Raw genomic sequence first — 22,235 nt, 5'->3', positions numbered from 1 at the left:
TTTCTGGAAGTCATTACCCATGAGCTGTAGATGCAGTAAATGTGAAGAGGATGAAATGTGATGGACTGTAGTGTTCCGAAAACACTCGTTTGGTCGATCCCTCTCACACTTGCGAGATGCCACTTAGTGACATTTGCATTGTGTGATACTGCTGCTAAAATATGAGTTTCATTGATTTCATCAGCTGGTCTTCTTTTTACTTGGAGTACTTCCGAATGAAACAACAAGCTTTTATTCTCCACGTTTTCAGCGTCTAGCATGTTTTTTATAATGTTTCAAAAGACTTATCGTGAGTGTTTGGTACGCTCTGGATAGTCTTCAGCTGCTGTAATGGCGTGGCAACCTTCCCCACAAAAAGTTTCACTTTTTTTGCTTTCGTATACGTTGTGAAACTCTCAGTAGCATATAACACTGCAGTCTACTATCAAAATAGTAATATGCCGATAATGTTATTCCTGTGAAAGGATTTTTAATTCTGTGACCGTGACGGTGTGTAGTGGTAGAGTTTCAGACTAGGTTTGTTTCTCTAAGTGTTTCCACTGGAATAAAACAGTAACAAGATAAACAGGAATAGAACCAAGGTTCCATTAGTAATCAAGTAAACTGTAATTACATAAAAAGAAACGGTCGCAGCCTAATTAAGAAAAGTTTTACCCAAGTTCTAGCATGTTTCACAAGGAAAATTAGCTATGTAGGTTGACTTTACCCGATACCGATCTACTGTTTTGCTGATCACGTTCCGGACAGTAGCACTGTTTAGCAAGTACTGTTGCAGTGAATTTACTTCAACTAGACCGGAGAAGTATTAATGAGTTTAGGCAAAAACAGGCTCTCAATAACGCTTACTATCTGTACAACACAGTAGGAATATGATAAGTACCTGATTACTTATGGTGAACCACTATTAACATGAAAAACAAGTTCTTTTGTCTGTATGATTATAGGGAATTACTATTATTGATACAGTTATGAAGTAATTATATCTTTTGTACTGATTATTATTTGCATTCTCAAGGAATATTCCCTACCTTATATTATTTAGTTCAAATGGAATATGAGGCACCTGGATCTAGTACAGTTTGAACAATTGTAGCCAGTTCCTTATTTTTGATTGCTATTATTGTAAAACAACATTTAAATTTGGCTCAACGGTTAGCATGGGGACCCAGAAACTAATTTGTAGATAGATTCAGGTCGTGGCTGAACACTTTACTCACAACACAAAATAGGAAACACTGTTCATAATATGAAATTGTAAACACTATTATTTCATATGAGAATCTCGATGATAAAATCTCCTCGGGTTGACAGACGAGTCAATTCGTCGTTCTGCAGCAACGTTTCAGCTAGTTTCTTGCTTGCCTTCTTCAGGTGAAGTGTCGGGTTCACGTCTCGTCCGGATCTCTATAGCCATTGGACCACTAGTTTCTCTGCATCCTCTATTACCGCAGCACTACAGGCAGGTTAGCCTCTTGCCAACTCTCAGCAAGATCTATGAGCGCCTCCTGCTAAGAGCCACACAAGAACATATCACCAGAGAGCAAATTCTTCCGGATATACAATTCGGGTTCCGGCAGAACCACTCTCCCCCACAACAGGTAATGAGAATGGTTGAAGCAGCCACAGAGGGCTTCAACCATAGAGGCTACTACGGGATAGTGCTACTAGACGTACCCAAAGCCTTTGACTCAATATGGCCTAGAGGGCTACTCTACAAGTTGTACACACAAGGGTTTCCCGGAAGTATAGTTCAGCTGATCAAAAACTATCTCACGAATAGAACTCTCTCCGACAAAGTAGAAACTGCCACCTCCACCAAAAGGCGTATTCGTGCTGGGGTGCCACAAGGATCGGTCCTGGGGCCCGTCTTGTACAGCCTTTACACTGCGGACACACCAACGGCCCCCCTGGTGCACACAGCACAGTACGCGGACGACACAGCCTTCTACACGAGAAATTTGAACATGGACCTAGTCATTCGTATGCTACAAAGGGTTTTAGACTACACAGAAACCTGGGCCCATCGCTGGCGCATCACCATCAACTCTGAAAAGACGCAGGCTATGCTGATTACCCGCCGGCTCGGAAGGCGCGAACCTCCTCAACGTACCCCCCCCCCCCCCTCCGTCCACCATCACCTAAACGGAACCCAACTCCCCTGGCGCAGAACCACCAAGTACCTTGACGTAACCTTGGACTCTCGTCTTACGTGGAAACCCCACATAGACGAGGTCCACAGGAAGGTCTGCGCTAGAATGTCCATCCTATACCCAATCCTGAACTAAACCAGCTCCCTTCCCTGCCCAGTAGGAGTAAATGTTTACCAGGCCCTGATCCGGCCAGTAATGGAAAATGCGTGCCCTGTCTGGGGATACGCGGCGAAGCAGCACCTGGACAAACTCCAGAGGCTGCAGAAACGCGCCCTCAGGTGGGCATTGCATTTACCTCTTGGATTCCCCATAGATGATCTGCACACCGCAACCGAAATCCCACTCCTGAGAGCGTTTCCAAGATCTGGCAAGGGCCTTCTATGAGGGTTCTTCCCGATCAGGAAACGCCCTCATCCACTCCCTAGGAAGGTATGACATGTCACGCGACAAGCACAAGCGCCCCATGACGATCTTCGACGATTAAGTCGAAGAGAAAATCTCAATATCCAATCCCTAATCCTGCTGCTTCCCATATAACAGCAAACATCTCGCCAACCTCAGCAATTACCAGACACAAACAGAACAGTCATCACATTTCACAGACACCAAAGAACTACAGATATAATCACACACACACGTACAAAGGGGAGTAAAAGCCGAAAGGCTACCAACTCCCCTCACACTTCCCGAAAGAGGGGAAAGTAACAGATGGGAGCAGCAGCGTGAACCCGACACTTCGCCTGAAGGTAGCAAGTAAGAAACTTGCTGAAAGAATGCTGGAAAACAACGCATTGACTCGGCTGTCAAATCGAGAAGATTTTATCACCATTACTTCAATTGAAAGAATGTTTGAACTCGATATCTTAACTGTCCATTCACGGAAACAACATGGAGCATTTCAAAACTTATGCTCACTAAATAATTATGTACTTTATTTTACATGCCTGCCTTGATCACATAAATTTTTTACATTCCACTATAACCGGTTTCGGCCACTGCCATCTTCAGATCTGTTACAAAAACAAAAACAGTGTGTAACTAACTAAGCTAGTTCGCTGGCGTTAAATCTAAAAAAGGCCAGGTGCTCCATAAGAAACATAAAATTTTTACATGATTAAAAGCCATGTATACCAGACATACATACCATAAAATATTCTGATGTAGTATCAACGTCAAACTAAACATGTAGGTACACAGTAAGTGCTCGTGATGATCAGAATGCGTCTGCTATTTATGCAAGGAAACTGAGGCCAGCAGAGGGCCCTGTAGCTGGGCTACTGGATTAACCAGTATCGCAACTGTAGTGGTTAAAATGTGGTATGCGTAGCCATTAATTACTGTTATTTCACATGGCAAAATGGGCGACTGATAATAAAACATGTAGTGACATACTCCACCTGGAACTGGATCCATAGTTGAAATACACATAGAAACTGCAAATATTGATAATGTGAAGCTACTAGCCTGGCAAGGTACAATATACAGTTGTATAAAAGCCAGTATAAAAGTATAAAATTAAAAATACCTATAAAATCAGCCAGCCTTGCAGATCAATTGCCATAATTGCAATTGTAAGGTAATTAACGAAGTAGTGAATATTCATTAAAAATTAAAAAATCGATAGTCGATAATACATCCAGAGTGTGGTCTCAATGGCGGAACGTCGTGGCTTCTCTGTATGACGTTTTTGTTTTCCTGTGGAGTAAGGGCGTCGGCACACGGACCGTGCTGTCGAACGTTAACGTTGAGCGTGCCAAGTTCAACGTGCTGCTGAACGCTCAGGAACGATGCGACTTCTGCATACGGTACGTGGGCCCCAACGTGGTATACGCGACCGCAACGCACTCCAGCGGCAGTTGAGAGATGTTTCTAGTTCGTAAATCACACTGTTTACTCAACGGGCGCGCGTAAAATTTCCGCGCTAGCTCTATTAAAACGCACATTTCTTCCATCGTACCATGTCCAATCAATAAGGACACAGGCTAATAAAAGTTCCATTACAAACAGTGCGTTACAAATATGGAATACTTCTCCGCATAAGATAAACATTATTTCATCATTCCCACATTTTAGTAAAACCCCAAGGTCAGTCTTACTTGATCACTGTTCCTAGCCAGTAGCAGAATCTTTGCAACATGTGAATTACGAGGCGTAAAAGATGAAGGAGCAAAATATCTTTATACAAGTAGCGCAAGCTGTCCTTTAGATTAAGCCAATCGAACAAAGTAACCCCTCAAAAAAAGGTGAAATTGTATTTACATAACATCAAATATTATAGTCTATACTTATATTAAACTAATAATAAAGTATCAGAACCTAATAAAAACGCGAATGTTAGAAAAAAAAATTGGTTGTGTCAGGACGCGAACCACCGCCCCAACAAAAGAACTCACAATGGGACAGGGACGCTATTCATTACGCTTTTTTTTTTAATCTCATTTTGTTAGATTGTGTTCGTTGCATCTGCTCGGGGCGGACGTCGTAAGACATCCGTTTCAGTTCGTTGTTGTTCGATTAACTCATTTTTTTTTATTTTATGGAGGGAGCTAATCCTCTGACTGAACACGCTTTTTTTTTGTATTTTACTAAAACATACATTTCAAGTTCAACAGTACAATTAATGATTAAACCATTGGCAACATTAAAAAAAAGAACCAGTTTTAAACTATTTTTATGCTAAATATGTCTAATACAGTAATAATGGTAAAACAAACTTTAATAGTGGGTTACAATAAAAACTTCGCTCAAGATAACTGAGGTTATTCTAAGGTGCAAACTATTGTCACCCAATCACTGGGTTTGTCTTCAAAGTTTAATTCACTGTTTAATTTGTAAACTGTCCATTGAATAAAAAATAATAGCATAATTAATACCAGTTTTCTTGACTATGAACCAGTGTAAATACAATCCAATTAAACAAAAAAAAAAAGTTCCGGAAGCAAGGTTTAAGTAAATAATAATAAGGAACCAAGTGACTTTTATTTTTCTTCTGTTCGTTCTCGTTCAAGGTGTTGTAGTGGTTTCACATATTTAACCAACACCCATTTTTTTCAAAAATGATCTTCAGCATGTTGCCATAGTGCTTCTTGTGGTTGCGATACGTGCTGATTTTTGCATATTCACACTTCATGTAAACGCGGAATTCTATCTCGTTGTCCGACCCAAGTGAGTGGATGACATAACTAACATATTTTCCCAGTAACCAGCTAATGGCGTTGGTTTTTAATTTCGGAAAGTATGTCATGTCCGGTCTCAGGAGGAGCGACGGCGTTATATATTGCGTAGAGGATCTGGTGAGAAAGGCGATTTGTTGCCTGATCCAATTCCAGTTATGCACATTGCCACCACAGGTGAATCTGTGGCTGAGTGTATCCACCAGATTGCATTTTCCACAAAGGTGTGTCTGGTTTAAACCGATCCCATATAGTCTCCCGTTGGTGCTGATGACATTATTAACTGTTTTGTACCATGCGGAAATAGCGTCTGTAGATAGCCCGGCGTAGTTGATGTTCCGCCATACAGCTTTCCAGTCACAATTTGGGAATTTCGTTTCAATTTTGTTTCTACCCTCATTTAACTTCCTTTCAAGTATGATGTCGCGCGCTGTGATACGTGTGTTGCTTCTGATTTCGTGACTAAGATAACTTGCTTCGAGGAAAAAGTTCCTCATATACTGCAGACGGGCATTAATCCTTCGCACATCAATCGGTGCTTGCAGGCTATGGGGTGTCACAGCCTCAAAGAGCTTCGCGGTTATACATTGTGGAAGTTCTCTGAGTATATGGAAAGTCCGTTTGAGGAAGAGAGCAGACGCTTTATTGCGAATATCCACCAAACCGAGGCCCCCGTTTCTGACATCCAGTATAACCGTAGTCGCACCAACCCTGAATATGTCTCCTCGCCATAAATAATTGGTAACAGTGGACATGATCCCTTTCGCTACTAGTTTAGGGATTGGAAATACCTGCGCAGTGAAATACGCTTTAGACAAAACGCAGGAGTTGATGAATCTGACTTTTTGTACCAGGTCCATAGTTCGATGGATGTTCTCCATTACAGCACCATGAACTTTCCTCCTAGTTTCCGTCCAGTTAAAAGCAGCCATCCGCATCGGACATGCCATTAAGGTGATTCCCAAAGTTTTATGTTTGTTGTCTTGTTTTGCCCATGCCAGTCGAAGGTGATCTAGGCCCCGTAGATTCAATATTTGACTTTTGTTTTCATTTGCTGTCGCTCCCGACGCTAGACAATATCTTTGGATTTCTCTTTCCAGTGTAACTGTCTCCTCCTTATTCCTTATTACAACGCCCACGTCATCAGCATAAGCTCGTATGACAGTTTTCTCACCACTCAATGTTATGCCTGTTAATCTTGCGTGGACAGTGCGGAGGAAGGGCTCTAATGATACTGAAAATAAAAACAATGATAAGGGACTGCCCTGTGGAACTCCTCGCCTTATCTGTATGGGTTTAGATGTTTGGCCGTTGATTGCAAATTTCGCATTTACACCTGTTGCAATATTCCTTAGCATGTTTACAATCTGGGGGTGGAAAGCCATTTTTGACAGCGTTGCAAAGAGGTATCTATGACTAACGCGGTCAAAAGCTTTGTTGAAATCGATAAAGATTAAAGCACATTTTATACTTGTCACTGAGGTAATTGCAATGACGTCTCTGTATGCAGATAGACTTTCGAATATCGTTCTGGTCGGAGAGCAAGATTGGTGATGACTCAATATTTTGTTGGAAAAGGCAGAGAGTCTTTGTTGATAATACGCGAAATTATTTTGTAATCAGAATTTAGCAGCGAAAGAGGCCGACAATTGTTTAAGTTGGTTTAGCCTTTACTCTTAGGAATCAGTACTATTTTACTTTCCTTAAACTCTGCAGGGACCGTTTTTCCGTTCAGGACCTCATTTGCCATGAAAGTGATCTTGTCCCCAATTATAGACCAGTAGCGGGCATAAAACTCCACAGGGAGGCCATTAAGTCCCGGAGATTTTTTGAGAGGTGAGTTACGCACTGCCTCATGCACTTCATCTTTAGTAATAGGTGACAGGATGTCAGCGTTGTCTGTTCCCGACAATTGTGGACCTAAAATAATGAGAAAGTCCGCGAGAGCTGCATCTTCCACTGTGGTAGGGGCATATAAGGTTTCATAGTACCTGTGGACTTCGTCCAGTATTTCTTTCTGGCATGTGAGCTTTGTACCAGTATGCGTCTGGACTTCATCAATAAAAGTTTGACATCTATTTTTAGTATGCCGCACCAAGTGATACAGAGAAGCTGTTTCATCTGCTATGACTGATGTGGCTTTCGATTTAATTTTTAGTCCCTCGATCTGTTGCCGTTTAATGCTTAATAACTTGGCTTTTATTTTTTTGATATCATTCAGACGAATTACGTCATCATGTGCCTGTTTATATAAGTCTCTTAAAACCTTATAATAAAACTCCATTGTATTCCTCAACTCCCTGTGCCTCGCTGCACTATACTGCATGACAACTTTCCGCAGCCTTGGTTTAGCCCTCCTTGTCCACCAGTCAATGACTGTTGGGTGCTTGTCTACTGTGCGGAGGCACATAGTCCACGCAAACCTTATTTCCTGTTCCAGTTCTTCGTCAGTTAAAACAGAGATATTTAAGTTCCATTGGCCTCTGAATCGACGGGTTGGCTGTAAACTTAGAATAAAGCAAGTTAAAAGTGTACTGTGATCGCTAAAATACACTGGAATAGTCTCAACGTTTAATAAATAATTTTGCAAATTTGATGACACGTAAATTCTATCTAGTCTGCTGCGAGAGTGGCTGGTTATATACGTGAACCCGACTGACGTCGGGTGCTGAAGTTCCCACACACCCTTAAGGTGTAGATCACTTACTAACTTTTTTAACTGTGGCGAGTAGTTGAAGTTGGGTTGTTGATCTTTCTGGTTTAAAACACAGTTAAAATCTCCACCTAGTATAAGAGAACACGGATTTTTCCTCAATAAATAAATCAGTTCATCTTGAAAAAACTTCGCACGATCCAATTTGTGGGAATTTCCTGATGGGGCGTAAAGGTTAATCACTGTCACATCGAAAATTTTTATGCCTATTGCTCTTCCTGATTCTAGTCGTTCGATTTCAGTCACCGGAATGCCTTCCCTTATAAGAATGGCTGTACCGATATTGGCTTCCGTAGAAACATTAACAATTTCAAAAAAGCCTGGGATCCGAAATTCCGCTATCGCAACTTCTTGTAGCAACGCGATATCTGTTCTGGACTGGTACAAGAATTCTTTTAGTGCTGCCAATTTCAAGGGTGACTGTATTTTATTAATGTTAATAGTAGTAATGCTATAAGCTTGCAGCACAGACATACCGGAAGAAGCTATTTGGGGTGAGGTTCGGTATGATTATAGCATCAAACGTGCTTCCCTACAAGGCACGATCTTTACAAGCTGTGTGCCCATTACATGTACTAACTGCCTAGAAAAAAATTGCACTGCTTTTAAACAAATAGCTTGAGAAGAAAAGTATCCTGAAATCCTGACAACGCATTGCTATAAGTCACTGTGGCCATTCTCTTTCTCCTCGTCAGTGTTGGCCCTGATGACTTCATATTTAATATTCTTTTTCTTGATGTCTTTCTTCTCTGGTGTGACTTTCGCTTGATGACGCGTGACAGCAAGACCCGGTGTCTGTCGCTGTCGCCGGCGGTGGTGAATGGGGCAACGGCCGTGGCTTGCGAGTCGTCAATGTTTGGTTCCGGCGTGGTGTCTGTTGTGTTGTTTTGCTGGCGAGGCGGTGATGCTTGTGTATTTCCTCCTTCGGCGCGGCGTTGCGCTTCGGAGCCAGCAGGTTCTTTACCTGGTACTTCCTCGTACGGTTCGCACTGTATGGGTTGTACACTCGATGCGGTTATTTCAGCCGTGACCTCAGGCTCAGGGTCACATTTCCGTGAAAAATCACTACCCGCTGCGTCACTAACTGTTCGTGGCGGTGTAAGTCCTTGGGCGGAAGTGGGAGCCACATTGACCTTCATTCCATCTCCTTTTTCCACTTCCAACAGATCTTCAGGACTGGGCTTCGGCCTCCTGGCAACGGGTGTTTCACAGGAAGAGTCCTCATCAACATTTCTTTCAGTGTCCTCTAGAGGACGCTTTTTTGTGGGAATCTCGCTGTCACGGGACGGAATTTCAGCAGTTAATGCAGGTTTTAAAGACGGAAAGTCATTAACATTAAGTGCAACATTTTCAGAGGTAGTAACAGGATCCACGACCGCCGCCGGCTATGTTGTATTACTGGCTGGCAACAAATCGTTGAGTGTCAATTTCCGGCGTTGCGTAAGGTTATTTGTTAGCACAAATACACGGCGAGGGCAGTCCTGACGGAGGTGACCAGACTCGTTACATACATGACATGTAGGGGTTTGCCCTGAGTACATAACATGCGCCTTGTGCCCTTCAACAAAGATGTGGGACGGAATGTTTGCTTTCACTTCCATCTCCACGGAGCGAATGCCGTTAAAGCACTGCAGCTTGAAATGCGAAGCCAACCTTTCGTTGACTATTTGCCTGACAACCCCATACTTTGAAAGGACATCTTTAATTTTCGAATTGTCTACTTCTATAGGAATATTCGAAACCCTAACATTCATAATTACAGACTCGGAATTCCGGAGTTTGACAGTACTTTTAGTACCATCACGGTGTATAAATTCCGTTTCATAACCAAATTTTGCCAGAAAGCGGTCTACACTCGCGGAATCGTTAAACCTTACAAAAATGCAGTATTCATCAGAGTCCAGCTGCATGGTATGAACAGATTCAGAATGAAGGCCAATTACCTCGGTAATCCAGTCGTGTATTTCAAGTGCAGAGGGCTGTACTCGACGGGTGTACTTGTCGAAGGTGAAAATCACGGTGTTTTTTCTCACGGAGTTTGCCATGGTGTTCTGCAGCGAAGAAATCTCGGACAACGCCGAAATCCCAACGGCACTTCGTAGAAAGATGACACGAAAGAAGACTAAATGCTCAATTGATAACGCTTAATTCACGTGCAAAACGTCAATAAACGAGCACAAAAACACGAAAACACTGGCGTAAACACTGAACGTTCACGGGGCAAACTTGAGGAGCGTGCGACCGCTGCGGCAGCTAAAGCCAGACTGTGCTGAGCTACAGTGCCGGCTGTTACGCTAAACGAACATAAACACCTTTCGTATCTAATCATAGTATCTTACTGCTTGCTAAAACCCTTAATCGTAGATATGTTGCTAACTAATTATAAGAAATTGTACCAAGAACAATGCGTTTTGGTTGGATCTTGAGTGTGTAGCTGCCTTCAAATAGCCTACTCTCATTATATGCAAGTTACAAATAATTCATTTGCCACGAATATGATGTTTCTCATTATTTTATTAGAACGAATCACACAGTTAACAACGGGTTTTGCAGTGATTCTCAAGTTTCTGGTGCTCGGAACGGCATATATACATATAGGCTTGAAATGAATGCCAATATGGCGCCTCACAACTCTGTACTGAAAGGAGACGGTGTGCGTGTGACGTAGGTGGCGTTGTGCCATCTCATTGGTCAACGCTCAGACGCACGCTCAGAATATCTGACATGCCAGATATTTCTCTGCACGTTCGGAAAGACTCCCGAGCGTGCTATTCCACGCTGTGACGTCAGAAACCCGGCACGCTCAACGCTCAATGTTAGGATGCGCGGTCCGTGTGCAGACGGCTTAAGGTTCAGTCTCCTCGTCGCCGGCGGCCGGCGCTCACGACCGCACGCAAACCTGCAGGAGCGCTCGACTCTGCTCAAACCAGTAGGTTTCTGAATGCACCAGAATAAGCGTTTAGGTGAAACACATTTAGTTCATTCAGCAGCAATTCCGGTTGCCGTTTTGTGTGCACATAAATCTCCATTTCTTCGAGTAGGTTCAGTAACTGTCCCTTTGGTGCCCTAAGCAACACTTTCATATTATTCTCTATGTTTCCTGCAGAATGTTTTTCTCTGTCTAAATGTGTAGCGAAAGCGCTCCTCTTTTGGTTACATACATCTAAAACGAGCACTGAAATTCCTTCCAGTCTACCTTGTCAGTTGATCTTATAGACACCAGATTCCAAATATGTGTTGCTGTTGTTGCCAACTTTGTGGTGTAGCTTACGACCAAGTGCACTTTTCGTTTGAAATCCTATTTTCGTTTTCGTTTTTCTGAAAGCCAGCGCAAATTCTGTCGGAAAATGCACCATTGCATGACATAGCAACAAACTTTTTGTGCTCTGGTTCTGTTATCTCTTTCTTGTTATATACTTTTGATTTTAGTTTATTACAAAGTTTCATTGCATCACGATCCTTATATCCGTTTGAATTGGCTACTTGTCTATTTTCTTTTTTTTTTTTTTTTTGGTCATCAGTCTACTGACTGGTTTGATGCGGCCCGCCACGAATTCCTTTCCTGTGCTAACCTCTTCATCTCAGAGTAGCTCTTGCAACCTACGTCCTCAATTATTTGCTTGACGTATTCCAACCTCTGTCTTCCTCTACAGTTTTTGCCCTCCACAGCTCCCTCTAGTACCATGGAAGTCATTCCCTCATGTCTTAGCAGATGTCCTATCATCCTGTCCCTTCTCCTTATCAGTGTTTTCCACATATTCTTTTCATCTCGGATTCTGCGTAGAACCTCCTCATACCTTACCTTATCAGTCCACCTAATTTTCAACATTCGTCTATAGCACCACATCTCAAATGCCTGGATTCTCGTCTGTTCCGGTTTTCCCACAGTCCATGTTTCACTACCATACAATGCTGTACTCCAGACGTACATCCTCAGAAATTTCTTCCTCAAATTAAGGCCGGTATTTGATATTAGTAGACTTCTCTTGGCCAGAAATGCCTTTTTTGCCATAGCGAGTCTACTTTTGATGTCCTACTCGCTCCGTCCGTCATTGGTTATTTTACTGCCTTGGTAGCAGAGTTCTTTAACTTCATTGACTTCGTGCCCGTCAATCCTGATAAGTTTCTCGCTGTTCTCATTTCTACTACTTCTCATTACCTTCGTCTTTTTCCGATTTACTTCCAAACCATACTGTGTACTAATTAGACTGTTCATACCGTTCAGCAGATCATTTAATTCTTCTTCACTTTCACTCAGGATAGCAATGTCATCAGCGAATCGTATCATTGATATCCTTTCACCTTGTATTTTAATTCTACTCCTGAACCTTTCTTTTATTTCCATCATTGCTTCCTCGATGTACAGATTGAAGAGTAGGGGTGAAAGGCTACAGCCTTGTCTTACACCCTTCTTAATACGAGCACTTCGTTCTTGATCGTCCACTCTTATTATTCCCTCTTGGTTGTTGTACATATTGTAAATGACCCGACTCTCCCTATAGCTTACCCCTACTTTTTTCAGAATCTCGAACAGCTTGCACCATTTTATACTGTCGAACGCTTTTTCGAGATCGACAAATCCTATGAAAGTGTCTTGAATTTTCTTTAGCCTTGCTTCCATTATTAGCCGTAACGTCTGAATTGCCTCTCTCGACCCTTTACTTTTCCTAAAGCCAAACTGATCGTCACCTAGCGCATTCTCAATTTTCTTTTCCATTCTTCTGTATATTATTCTTGTAAGCAGCTTCGATGCATGAGCTGTTAAGCTGATTGTGCGATAATTCTCGCACTTGTCAGCTCTTGCCGTCTTCGGAATTGTGTGGATGATGCTTTTCCGAAAGTCAGATGGTGTATCGCCAGACTCATATATCCTACACACCAACGTGAATAGTCGTTTTGTTGCCACTTCTCCCAATGATTTTAGAAATTCTGATGGAATGTTATCTATCCCTTCTGCCTTATTTGACCGTAAGTCCTCCAAAGCTCTTTTCAATTCTGATTCTAATACTGGATGCCCTATCTCTTCTAAATCGACTCCTGTTTTTTCTTCTATCACATCAGACAAATCTTCACCCTCATAGAGGCTTTCAATGTATTCTTTCCACCTATCCGCTCTCTCCTCTGCATTTATCAGTGGAATTACCGTTGCACTCTTCATGTTACCACCGTTGCTTTTAATGTCACCAAAGGTTGTTTTGACTTTCCTGTATACTGAGTCTGTCCTTCCGACAATCATATCTTTTTCGATGTCTTCACATTTTTCCTGCAGCCATTTCGTCTTAGCTTCCCTGCACTTCCTATTTATTTCATTCCTCAGCGACTTGCATTTCTGTATTTCTGATTTTCCCGGAACATGTTTGTACTTCCTCCTTTCATCAATCAACTGAAGTATTCCTTAAGTTACCCATGGTTTCTTCGCAGCTACCTTCTTTGTACCTATGTTTTCCTTCCCAACTTCTGTGATGGCCCTTTTTAGAGATGTCCATTCCTCTTCAACTGTACTGCCTACTGCGCTATTCCTTATTGCTGCTTCTATAGCGTTAGGGAACTTCAAACGTATCTCGTCATTCCTTATTACTTCCATATCCCACTTCTTTGCGTATTGATTCTTCCTGACTAATGTCTTGAACTTCAGCCTACTCTTCATCGCTACTATATTGTGATCTGAGTCTATATCTGCTCCTGGGTACGCCTTACAATCCAGTATCTGATTTAGGAAACTCTGTCTGACCGTGATGTAATCTATTTGAAATCTTCCCGTATCTCCCGGCCTTTTCCAAGTATACCTCCTCCTCTTGTGATTCTTGAACAGGGTATTAGCTATTACTAGCTGAAACTTGTTACAGAACTCACTTAGTCTTTCTCCTCTTTCATTCCTTGTCCCAAGCCCATATTCTCCTGTAACCTTTTCTTCTACTCCTTCCCCTACAACTGCATTCCAGTCGCCTATGACTATTTGATTTTCGTCCCCCTTTACATACTGCATTACGCTTTCAATATCCTCATACACTTTCTCTATCTGTTCATCTTCAGCTTGCGACGTCGGCATGTATACCTGAACTGTCGTTGTCGGTGTTGGTCTGCTGTCGATTCTCATTAGAACAACCCGGTCACTGAACTGGTCACAGTAACACACCCTCTGCCCTACCTTCCCATTCATAACGAATCCTACACCTGTTATACCATTTTCTGCTGCTGTTGATATTACCCGATACTCATCTGACCAGAAATCCTTGTCTTCCTTCCACTTCACTTCACTGACCCCTACTATACCTAGATTGAGCCTTTGCATTTCCCTTTTCAGATTTTCTAGTTCCCCTACCACGTTCAAGCTTCTGACATTCCACGCCCCGACTCGTAGAACGTTATCCTTTCGTAGATTATTAAATCTTTTTCTCATGGTAACCTCCCCCTTGGCAGTCCCCTCCCGGAGATCCGAATGGGGGACTATTCCGGAATCTTTTGCCAATGGAGAGATCATCATGACACTCCTTCAAATACAGGCCACATGTCCTGTGGATACACGTTACGTGTCTTTAATGCAGTGGTTTCCATTGTCTTCTGCATCCTCATATCGTTGATCATTGCTGATTCTTCCGCCTTTAGGGGCAATTTCCCAACCCTAGGACAAGAGAGTGCCCTGAACCTCTATCCACTCCTCCGCCCTCTTTGACAAGGCCGTTGGCAGAATGAGGCTGACTTCTTATGCCGGAAGTCTTCGGCCGCCAATGCTGATTATTTATCAAAATTTAGGCAGTAGCGGGAATCGAACCCGGGACCGAAGACGTTTTGATTATGAATCAAAGACGCTACCCCTAGACCACGGGTCCACGTCCAGATTTGTCTAACCATACGTAATTTTTCCACCTCGTCATTAGGGGTGAGTGGCAGTGTTAGCACCCTGTTGATCATAGCTCTGAAGTGTGCCCATTTATGCTTCTTACGGTGACAGGATTTCGCATTTATAATTGTGTCAGTGGCCGTCGTCTTCCTAAGTATGGTAATCCTATGCCTTCCATCCATTTATGTTGACTTAAGATCGAAAAAACTTATACTTGCCTCTTCTTCCAGTTCCACTGTGAATTTAATTTTTTCTGCATCCCACCCATTCTTTCTGCTATCTCGTGTATTTCACTTTCGTCACCTTTGTACAGTAGTAAGATGTCGTCCACGTAACGTCTGTAATAGACAATTTTTTCGCAGGTGTCAGGATTTTATTCAAAAAACTTATTTTCTAGCTCATTTACAAATATCTCAGATAATGTACCAAACAAACTGTTACCCATTGCGAGCCCGTCCTGCTAATAAAAAATCTTATCGTTAACTTAAAATAATAAAAAGGCAACACAAGTTCTACAATTTCCAAAAGCTTTGCTATTTCGCCCTGACTAATCTTCTTATATGTTAGCAAGTTTTTCCTTATAAACTCCAACGAATCGTTTACCGTGCCGTTAGTATAAGGGTTAACAATGTCGAAAGAAGCCAATGTAGCTCCCGCCGGGATTGGTACATACTTAATCTCATTCGAAAATTCATAACTATTCTTGACTTTAAATGATTTTTTATAAGTATATGCTGCCCTTAGTTTCTAGTTGCATTCCCGGTTCAATTTGTAGTTGAGACATGACATATTGTTAATAATCGGCCGAATCGGTTTCCCTGTTTTATGTAATTTAATTTGCGAACGAAGCACAGGAATGGATAGATTCATTATTTTTAATCTGCGGTTCTCTTTTTCATCTGGAAACAAAAAGGTACTGTTCTAAAATGTAAAAAAAAAAAATTAACTGCCAAAAATATGACCACGAACTCATTTTCTGACTTCATGTCTTTAACTGATAAATAATGAAGTACTTCACAACTCCATAAAGTTTTTTAACTTTCGTTAAGGAAAATAACAGCTTTTCAGCTCAGTAAAACAGGATACTGGGATTCTTCGTAGCACTTCGGATTAGCCCGTGTCTAGGTAAATGACTAAGGATAAAATACGGTAGCTCAACACAAAGCTGACGGAACACAAAACTGTTATTGAAAACGAATCCAAATAACTGGTCCAGGCAATGATACAGTATTCAACTGATGATTTGAGCTGAAGATGGTAATAGCGTCGATTTCCTGTGCTATTCAAAAAATCCGGAAAAAGTATCCATGGCTCTTCCTGAGTAACAAGCGGTGAAAATTCTCCTCTTAGCTTCGGATTTTCGTAGTACTGAACTAACCAAAGTATGCCACGTGTGGGACTTAATCAACTGGCATCTAGATAACAGCGCCACAAACCACTGACCCGCCATCAGGAGACGAGGTTCCAAAGCCACCTGCCGTACTATACCAAAAGTAAGCAAACACGTAACCTGGGTATGTACTTCCGGTAAATCCGCATCCGAGGCTATATTATATATTCTTGAAGTTCTTGTCGTCTCTTTCAGTGCACAGGATGCTCTCATTTTGCCTGCTAGCCACCGACTGACTCTTGCCACAAAGGAGCTTTGTAGGTCGACCGCCAGATCCACCTTTTCGGCTCCCACCTGACTAGTTCCGTTGCCGAGAGGTTTCCCACCAAGTTCTACATGATTACAAACATCTTTTCCCTATGTATGAAACAATAAAATATAACATTTTCATTCTTTTACAACATGTTACTTTCAACGTTACATTCATAGATTAATTACAGTTATGTAAACTAATATAAATAATCAATAAAACATTTATACGGATGCTACATCAAAGAGCACAGTTACACAGAAATCACATTTAGTAAAAAGAGACCAAGAAGTTAGATAAGACCTTTATAGGTAATACTGATAAGTGTCATAAGCCTTACGAGCAATTTATCTGGCCACTAGAGCAGCAGACACAGACTGATGGGCTTCAAGCGTGCACGTGTTTGCTTACATTTGGTGTAATAGGGCAGACGGTTGTGGTACCTGTTGTCCTGACGACGTGACAGTAGTATGCGGCAGTGTTACCTTGATACAATTTCATGAAGTCCCATACATGTTACGCCATTGAAGTTCTCTCAGAAGCATCTTTCAAATGCCTCAGAGAAAAGTGTATACTTGCACTGCGAAAAAAAAAGTCGGTGTCGTAATTGCGTGGTTATAAACGATTAAAAAATACTAGTATCTCGCTTCATCGACATTGTAAATATGGGAGATAGTGTAGCCGTGTGTGTAACCATCAAACTCTGTTTTGAAAACATTTCCGCGTCTGAATCTGCATAAAACGTTCCTCCGTATACGTTAAATTAACGACTGTCATACCTGGTTTTATCCCTGTATAATCACCCGAAGTTTTAAACAAAATCCACCCCTTCCTCGGCTAACATCTCAGTTAACTTTCCAGCTTTTTCTTACATTGCTGGGCCAGTCAAAGACGTACTTTTCTCTCGTTGTAGGATGGAATAAAGACTTTTTCTTCTAAGTCGTATGTCTCCAAGTTTTTCTATGAGATCTTTCACAGGTTTCTCTAGAAATTCAGACTGCTCCTTTGCCCATTCTGAAATGGTAAAAACACTAACTCCAAAATCATCCGCAGAAGCTTTCAGTAAAATTCCTTCTTAAACTTCATTTATAGCGGCCAATTTATCAGCGAAAGTAATCACAACACGCTTCCGCTTTGTTGACATGGCGTAAAAATACTCACTGCACGGGAAGAATCAATCACTTGCAAGCACTACTGTTGACAGTGTAGCTTCGTTGAGACTCAAGGTCAGGCGTTTACCACTCGCCGTTAACCAGAGCACTTATTTCCGTGCAGCACAAGTTTTCCTTTTTTTGTTTCTTTTTGCGCTATTCGGAATCCTTCAGGATAAACTGGGCTTCGGTTGACGCAATCCCGGTTAACCGGCGTTTTTCTGTACTCTCAGTACCCGGTAAGCTTCACCATTTCCTTTACATCGTCTCGAAATATACTCTCATTAGCATTTTGCTGATAAGCAGTTTGCCCACTTAAGTGTGTGTTTATACAACTGCTTATCTGTCTTTTTAAATCAATTACAATAGCAGCTCTAACATTTTTTTTAGGAACGTGTGAGTTAACGGGCATTGTGCTCTCATTTAAATATATGGCCAAAAGAGTCCGTCTACAGGAATTGTGAAACAAACACTGTCGTCCAGGACACAAAGAGAGCAAATTCACCACAATATGGGAAAACTCACAGGCGTCTATTGTCTGTTGAGGCCTAATTGCTGTGGTGTGCGAGTGAGACAGATGAGAACCTATGTCATAGGGTAACCCAGTGGAAGCCATTTGTAGCCAAGGAGATGTAGCAGTGTTAAACATAGAGGCCATAAGGGAAAATATTAATGAAAACTGTTTAATTCTGTCTTAATGCAGGCCACAGTGATTTTAATCTACCATCCCTCATACATTTTCATGGTTAGCCCAATAAAACTTGAATATTGTTCATATTTAAAATAGTTTACGATTTATTGTTAAAGGGAAATTAACAAATTTTGTAACAAAAATCTTAATGCTAAAATCTGAAAGCTTTGATCTGTTGTGAGGATCGACATTTCATACAGAAGCACATCATTAAAATGTCAAACATTGTAAATATCAACTCTGTAACTTCATTTTTTAACATATATAGTAAATTTAAATTATTAGTATTTACTGTTAAGCATGAGATCATTATTTCCTCCACACAAAACACCTTGAACGATGACAGAATGACACCTTATTGAATCATTTGCTAATAGAATAATTGTTGTAAAGTTTAGTGCATAATAGTTACTTTTGTTCTTCATTTATGTATCAGAAAGCACATTGGTGCAAGGCTACTGGCCGTGATATTCAAATTCAAGAAGGAAATTGTATTGGTTTTATGTAAAGGAATTTAGTAAAAAAGGTAAATGGCTCTGAGCACTATGGGACATAACATCTGAGGTCATCAGTCCCCTAGAACTTAGAACTACTTAAACCTAACTAACCTAAGGACATTACACAGATCCATGCCCGAAGAAGGATTCGAACCTGCGACCGTAACAGTCGCGCGGTTCCGGACTGAAGCGCCTAGAACCGCTCGGCCGCAATCGGCCGGCGAAATTTAGTAATGGATATTACTGTTACTTTATTTAGAATGTAAAAGTGGTCAAGCTTTGATTATTTAAATACGTCTAAATGTAAAATAAAGTAGAATAAACTGTAGCCAATCACATGGACGGCTTCAGTAAAGGAAACTGCCCTCCCTAGTGATGAGGGAGCGACAATACGGGTACACCAAGATTTAAAGGCTCGATCACGAGCTCGCTGCCCAGTCCGGCGTCATTTATTGGCTCTAGGAGCCAAAGGTTGAACGCAAGAGCGCACCAAATGAGCCGCGCTACTGAACCTGAGGCAACACCGGGGCTTCCTTTTAACGGCCCCAGCCGATGTAGACAATTCAAAATTTCCCTTGACAACGCCTGCGGGCTCACCCGTAACTTCACGGCATACTTCGTCCGCAAGTGGCAACATAGGAAACACTAAAACAGCGGCACGAAGCTCTTCCCAGTCTGATGGACGATCACAGAAAACAGTGACAAAGTGCGACTTATCCGCCGCTCGCATCCCCCTGAGAACAATAGACACCAACTCCCGTTTTGGCAAATCTATCAACAAAGCCAAGCAGGCCGTCTGAACTCTGTCCACATACTGATGTAACTCTTCTTTATCCTGCTGCATCCCCCAAATGTAATGACACAAGCTGTTTCCGATCTCTGGCCAATGACAAGCTCCCTCAATTGTTGGAAGGAAAACCCTTCTGTCATGGCTCGGGATACGAGGCTCCTCAACTCACCTCTAGCTAACGGGTACAATAATGACCAAACTACTTGATGCGGAACTCGAAAGGCAGCAGCATGTAGTTCAAGACGAAGCAACAACCATAATAATCTTCCAACCTGTTCAATTCGATCTTCAACTAATTCAGTAATATCTGGAAAGAAATTCGCCTGAGGATTAGGCAATTTGGCAAACGCTGCATCTAACTTCTCACGGGATATAACAACACCACTCCTGGGCTGGCTCCTGGTTCCTCCTTGATACAGCAAGTTCCGCTGTTCAGTCCTCTTCCCATCCAGTTCTAAACATGTAAGCTTAAACTGCAATGCATTAACCGAAGGCCCCATTTCGGCGGTTAATTTTTTATAACGATCCTCCAAGTCTAACATGGCTAAATCCGCTGTCCGATTGGTTAGACGCACTAACTGTGCCCGCACCCTGTCTAACTGGCTGCCACTAGGTTGAGTGCCTTCCAAAACACAAATGGTGTCCTCAAGGCCCCTAATAGCCTTAAAAATTCAATAACTGCTTCTGTTTCACCCACCACGTCCGGCGTGACGTCAACCGCGTGAATAACGAAAGCACGCAAACGGGCCACAAAGTCCGGAACACTGCCCTCAAAAGACTGGTGCCTTTTGGCCAACTCATAAACAAGCTGTTCCTTCCTCAACAGGCCAATGCCCGGGCACTGCTTCACCGCCATTGAAATAGGTCACCTGAAACAATCAACAACCAAGACAATGTGGTGCCACACTAACAGAAATACAGTTCAAACCAACAGTAACTGTTACGGCTACATCACAATCGTAACCATGTTCTGATACCAATGTGATACCTGGTTGGTAGGTACTCAAAGAGCGCACAGGAGAAGGTTAAGATTGTGGATAGGGCCATAAACAGTTACTGCGAGTTGCACAATCAAACACACCACTTTATTTTTCTAAGAGCCACTTATTTACACACTGCTTTAAAATATCACAATTAAATAATACGGCTGAAGGCCTAGTGAAAGAAAACTTGAAATGCTTTCTGGGCTGAAGGACCAAAACCACACCAAAAACAAGAACGGCTGAAGTCCTGGCTTAGAAATCAAAGCAACAAAAAATAGAAGGTAATATTTTAAACATGCGATTGAAAACGATTAGCGGCTGAAGGCCTACACTACACATCTGAAGGACAACTATAATTAAAACACACTAATAGATAATTTTTCTCACCAATAAATTTTCTTTTAAACTTACAACAGAACGGCCGACAGCCTAATTAAAGAAATATTAACTTATTGCTTGGCTGAAGGCCACAAAAAAATTTGAAACAACGGCTGAAGGTCCAGACAACACGTCAGACAAACAATTTAAAATGGACCCCTTCCTTCTTACAAAAAACTTCCTTTAAAGAATACACACGGCTGAAGGCCTTTTTAAAAGGGGTTTGCGTAAATCCTCGGCTGAAGGCCACACATAACACAGATAGAACTAATTTAGAGGAAAAAAAATTTAAATAACATCAATCTTCAAAATTTTAATTTAACACGGCTGAAGGCCTGTATGTAAAATTTAAAAAGAACTGAAGGCCTCGCACAATACTTCAACTAAAATGAAAATCCCAGTCTTAAACAAACATAACAAGTGGTGCTCAGAAGTTTTCCAAGGCTTGACCTGAGAAGGTAGCTCAAACGTAAGGTGAGGTAAGACAGGCAGCCAAGAGTTGAAGTTAAATAATCGGATGGCAACCCAAACTAGCGACAGCCCAAGGACAGAGCAACAATTTAACCAGTTCCCTTCCCTCCGACCAACGACACAACGATGGAAATATTGGCCGAGGACGAGGATACGAACAGCACTACGTCTTTAGAAATTGGCGTTTAAAACAGACAAGGGACAATAACCACTCTAAGCCAAATATGAACCCAAACAACTTAAATGCTGTCGAACTACACGTCGTGCCGGACAGCATCAACACGACGAGGAAAGGCAACTGCCAGAAAACTACGCTAACGACCAGGTCAGGTAACTGGGGCGTCAACGGCCACAGGGCACAAAATACCGCTGGTGCACTTCCATGGAAAATAACAGTCAATTTAATAACTAATCACAATATAGGAAGACGGCTGCAAGATTTCGCCGACTCCAACGCTTTGCTGCTAGCCCTAACGGCCCAGGGAGTAACAGCCCGCAAGTGAAGGAAGAGATGTCACAATAGTCGAGCTTACATAACAGGTTAACTGATCACTCAGCTTCAGCGTTCAGGTTCGGCGGGCAACGAACTACCTTGCCCTCGCAACAAGCGCCTCACGATCGGAAAGCACGTTCACGTCTCCGTACTAGTATCGATAAGCGCTGCTGCTGCCACTCAAGGAGACAAGCCAGCAACTTCGTTACGCCAGTAAGTAAGGATTAAACAAGACGCCACTCGATGTGACAAAATGCCGAGAAC

The sequence above is a fragment of the Schistocerca cancellata genome, chromosome 5 (genome assembly GCF_023864275.1).
Source record: "Schistocerca cancellata isolate TAMUIC-IGC-003103 chromosome 5, iqSchCanc2.1, whole genome shotgun sequence".
In the NCBI taxonomy this organism is placed as follows: domain Eukaryota; kingdom Metazoa; phylum Arthropoda; class Insecta; order Orthoptera; family Acrididae; genus Schistocerca; species Schistocerca cancellata.
Note: the sequence above shows the minus strand (reverse complement) of the source record.